The 5,324-nt window shown below is 40.8% G+C and overlaps 1 pseudogene; it reads right to left on the bottom strand.

The window, feature by feature from the left end:
• Positions 1-3,861: 3,861 nt before the first annotated feature.
• LOC112928997 (26S proteasome non-ATPase regulatory subunit 4 pseudogene) lies at positions 3,862-4,997 on the bottom strand (annotated as a pseudogene).
• Between the last annotated feature and the right edge of the window lie 327 nt (positions 4,998-5,324).

Raw genomic sequence — 5,324 nt, 5'->3', positions numbered from 1 at the left:
TGTCTTGTATTACTTTTTAATATGCCTATTAGGAAATTTGATTTTTAAAAATATATGTATTCTGGTAGGCTGAAACCTAAGATAGCCCCCAAGAAATGGAAGGGATTACAAATGTGGAGGTGATCATAAGGTTTGATAATAATGATGAAAAGTAGGCATCACTAAAGCAAAATATCAAATCTCTAAAATACTATCTGCAGAATATTAAAAGTTGAATAGCTCAAAAATGAAAAATAAGGACAAAACCAGGGATGATAGGATGACATGCTTGCCTGTGAATGGAAATCCATAGGCTTTTCATTGATATAAACACAGAAAACAAAACTAAGCTCTAAAGAAAAGAGGTGTTTGCAAGGTGTTCTTAAGAAGGGAGCCCAAAGAGTAAAAGCACTATTGGGCAGAGAAGATCCCTCCGGTGATTTGGTGAATCATAGCATCATTTTTCATCTTCAATATTGCCTCGATGTTTCTCATAGAATTGCCTCTGTTTTTCCCAGAGACGAGGCACAACTAGTTATGTATGTGTATGTATATATGTATGTATACAAATACTTATATATTTTTCTTTTTTTAATATTTTATTTATTTATTCATGAAAGACACACAGAGAGAGAAGGGCAGAGACATAGGCAGAGGGATAAGCAGGCTCCATGCAGGGAACCTGAGGTGAGACTCGATCCTGGGTCTCAAGGATCATGCCCTGGGCTGAAGGCAGCACTAAACCACTGAGCCACCCAGGCTGCCCAAATAATTATATATTTTTTATATATTTTATATCTTGCCTTGATAAAAGAAAAGGAGTATTACCACAGATACAAGTAAATCTGCTCATAGGAAGAAAAAACACTTGCTAAATTAATTAGTCTCATAATTTATACTTATTTCCTTATAAATGTGAATATCCCATGGCAGTTTTTCTTTGATTAAACTTTGGCAGAGATAATGCCATATGTTTAAAACATTTTCCTGAATTCAGAAAACTGAACTTAATACCTTTGAAGTTCAGCAAATATAAGTAACTGCTTTCATCCGGAGAAACTCTGTCAAAAGTGTCATATGTCATTTCTGTGAGGCAGTAATGTCCTCTGATGCTCAGGTACCATTCTCACTTCATGTGGTACAGGAAGGTCTTGTATAGAGAAGGAACAGCCACAGAGTCTATGAAGGACGACAGCTCCCTGGGAGTGGCAGAGATATGCTGTGGACTTTGCATGGGATTCAGAGATCATATTACTATAAGTTTCATGAAAATGAGAAAAAAATGTGCCAAGAAACTAACTGCTCATGGTAAAATAATAAACAGATATAATAAAACCAAGAAGTTGGCAATAGCATAAACAATGGACAAAAAAACCAATACTATTATGAATAATTCAGTTAAGCTAGATTGTAATAAGAGCTATGATGAGTTTGTAGATGGATATTTATCCTTTGCATTATTTTTCAAACCCCTTCATTACTTTAATGAATGACATTAACCAGATCACATATAAAGCATTTCCTTTAAATGATCTAGCATCAATTATATACATGTTCTTTAAAAAGTATGTTACTTTTATAGCAGACCAGGAATGAAGCTTGTTTTGTTTTCCAAATTTTCATTAGATACAAGTAAGTTTCACTAAAATGTGATGAAATTTCTAAATCATACACTTCCATCAATTAGTTTCAACATCTTTTGAGAGTAGGACCCTGGGGATATAAAGTACTTAAGTACAGAGAACAAACTCTCACCTGGGAAGCTCAAGTATTTTGTTTTCATCAAAAACTGTTATGCACAGAGCAAAAGACTTTCCCAAATAACAGTGATCAATGCAAATATATCTAGCATTGAACATTAACTTATAGTATTTTATTTTTTATTTTTATTTTTTAAGATTTTATTTATTTATTCATGAGAGACACACAGAGAGAGAGAGAGAGAGAGAGAGAGAGAAACAGGCAGGGACACAGGCAGAGGGAGAAGCAGGCTCCATGCAGGGAGCCTGATGTGGGACTCGATCCTGGGACTCCAGGATCATAACCTGGGCTGAAGGCAGGTGCTAAGCCGCTGAGCCACCCAGGGATCCCCATAACTTATAATATTTTATAAAAATACTTTTAAAAAAATCCTTTTTTACCCCCTTTATCAATATCTGCCTTCCCATACATTGGCCTAAGACCTGATATTTGTATTGTTTCTGGAGGATTTTAGCTATTTATAAAGAAACATTAATTTCTGACCCAACTGAATTGTACAAACAAAATATGTTTTGTATAACTGCTTCTTACATCAATACCATAATAATGCACTTTGGGGATCCCTGGGTGGCGCAGCGGTTTGGCGCCTGCCTTTGGCTCAGGGCGCGATCCTGGAGACCCGGGATCGAATCCCACATCGGGCTCCCGGTGCATGGAGCCTGCTTCTCCCTCTGCCTGTGTCTCTGCCTCTCTCTCTCTCTCTCTGTGACTCTCGTAAATAAATAATAATAATAATAAAAAAATAATGCACTTTGATCATAAATGTTTTTCATAAGATTGTATTTATTTGAGAGAGGGAGAATGCACACAAAAGAGCATGAGTGGGGTTGGGGCAGAGGGAGAGGAGAAGCAGACCCCCCACACCCAGCAGGGACCCCAATGGGATTCGATCCCAGGACCCTGGGATCATGGCCTGAGCTGAAGACAGACACTCAACTGACTGAGACACCCATGCACCCCCTTTGTTAACTTTTAGAGGCATCAAATATTCTCCTATTCTGCCATTCTGATGATGTCTTAATAGAAAATATGTCTGTTACTATATATTCTCTTTCAGTGTATTAATTCCTTATTATTACTTTTTAATTCCTCATTATTAGAAATGGCTGACATACATGATAGAACTCCTATGCAGGGAAAAGAAAAAGGTGGAATTATCTCAACTCTAGGACTTAATTTTCTGCCCAATTGTCTAAAATTTAAGTATAGATTCTACTACCAATTGTACAGACTATAAAAATCTCTAGGCACCATAAGAAGAATAAAAAGATAACCTATAAACACTTGAGTACACTACTTGAAACGCATACAGAAAAATATCTAAAATAAATAAGTGGCATCTACCACTTAAGAAAAAATGATATAAGAATGCAGTGGCTAAAGGAAGATAAATATATGCCTAGGAAGAGGAAACAAATCATAAATGAATATTAAATATAGGTTGGGTAAATGAAGTTACAAGCACAGTGAGATAGTTTTTAATATTGACCACTTTGTCAAAAATGAAGAAGTCTGAAAATATCATGTGTGAATGAAGACGTTAGGAAACTATGATTTTCATTTATTTTAATGAAAATAGCTAAATGATTATATAATTTAATGAATAGTTTAAGTATAAAAGTATTTTAAATTACTTAAATGATCAAAAATAATTAAAAGTAAACCATAATCAGTCTCTTCTCAGGCTTGTTATCAGCAACAATGAGCGAAGACTACAGCTTCAATATTCTGAAGAAAATAATTTAAAACTAAGACATTATATAATGGCATAATAAAAGCAACACATTTTTACACAGTCCATATACTCTTTTTTTGTTTTTAAAGATTTTATTTATTTATTCATGAGAGATACAGAGAGAGACAGAGAGATACAGACAGAGGAGAAGCAGGGTCGGTGCAGGGAGCCCAACGTGGGACTCGATCCCGCATCCAGGATCACACCCTGGGATGAAGGCGGCACTAAACCACTGAGCCAGGGTTCCCCCCTTTTTTTTTTTTTTTTAAACAAAAGTTGCCACGCTCTACATCAGTTGTGCTGGTTTTAGATAACATATCTAACTCTAGTTGCCGCCCCACACAATACAGCCCCCTGAGCAGGCTCAGCCACCCTTGCCCCCAGTCTCATTTCTTATCCTCCTTTTTGTCCTTCTTGTCATCCTTGTTGGCCTGTGAGGCCAGAGAGCCCATGACATTTCAAATAGCTTCGAGGTCCACGTCTGGAAGGTTCTCCAGGACGCTCTGAAGGAACTCGGGGTCCCGCAGCACATCATAAGCATCCTGCTCCCTGGCGGGCTCAGATGTGTCCATGGCTGAACTGGCATCAGTGTCAGCTCATTCCGCCTGGCCGAACTCTGCACCCTGCGGGGACATCTGCATGGCACAGGCAATACTGCTTAGGTCGGGGAGCCCGCTGCGGCCCAGCTCCTGAGGGCTGATGGTCACCTAGAGCAGGGCGTCATCCAGCCTTGGGCCCCAGCCGTAGCCATCCCCGCCTCAGCAGCAGGGGCCGCAGCCCCCCCGCCCCCCGGGCCTCCTCGGCCTGCCGCTGCCGCTGCCGCTGCTCTTCCTAGAACACGGAGGGCCAGGCCAGCTGGGGATCAGCGCCGGGATCCACTCCGAATTCAAAGCCACTAGCACCAAGACCCAGCATGGCACCACCTTGCCAGCCAGCCCAGAACCGGAGAACTGATGAGCGCCTCAGCCAAGCTGGGCCCAGGGGCACTGCCACCAGGTGCGAACCGGTTCCATCTTTGCCCTTCAATGTGTTTACAAAGGCTGTCAGCTTTCCTGTGTTCACCTCCTCTTTCCCAAGATTGATAATGTCAACATTTACCTTTTCCTTCTTGAAACGTTTAGCCGGTTTCACCAGATCCTTCTCGTTGTCCTCCACGGGGCTTCCCACCAAGGCAATAATGCGCATCTTGTGATTCTTGCGCTGCCGGTGCTTCAAGAGCCAGATGAGCCACGGGGATACCAGTGCAGAAGGTGATCTTGCCCTTGGGTTGGACAGTGTGGAGCTTGGAAAGAGTGTGGCCGGGGTCACAGGTGAGTGTGGTGGTCAACATTTCACAGTCACACAGCCAGTGTGATGAGGCCCACATTGTTTTCAGGGTTGCTGTGGGCCTTAGGAGTGACAAACGATGTTGACAGCATCTTGTTGGGCCTGTAGCCAGGTGGGTAAGAAGTCCCCATTCCGCATATACTCACTGTTGTCCACACAAACCATAGTGCTTCCCAGCACCATCTTGCCACCTTCCTCCCTTCCCTACAGGTTCTTCTCTCCATATACTCTTTCTAGGAATTATTTGAGGAATAATTTTCTAAAAATTCATCAGTAAACAAAAGAAGAAGGGCAGAAATGGTGGATCCAACTTAGGAAAGCAGTGACCGGATATCCCAGACTGGCCATTTTGGAAAATGTTAGAGAGGAGGCAGTCCAGGTAATAGTTAGAAATGGAGGATGTCAGTAGGGTGTAGGGTAGTATAGGTAATTGGGATAAAAAGGTAGAGTTTCATACATAAATACCATAACTTCAGGATATAAAGGCTTATTACTTAATAAAGACAAATGGAAACTCAGGGAA

The sequence above is a fragment of the Vulpes vulpes genome, chromosome 7 (assembly GCF_048418805.1).
Source record: "Vulpes vulpes isolate BD-2025 chromosome 7, VulVul3, whole genome shotgun sequence".
Lineage (NCBI taxonomy): Eukaryota > Metazoa > Chordata > Mammalia > Carnivora > Canidae > Vulpes > Vulpes vulpes.
The sequence above is the reverse complement of the archived record's forward strand: the minus strand, read 5'-3'. Positions and strand labels throughout refer to the sequence as shown.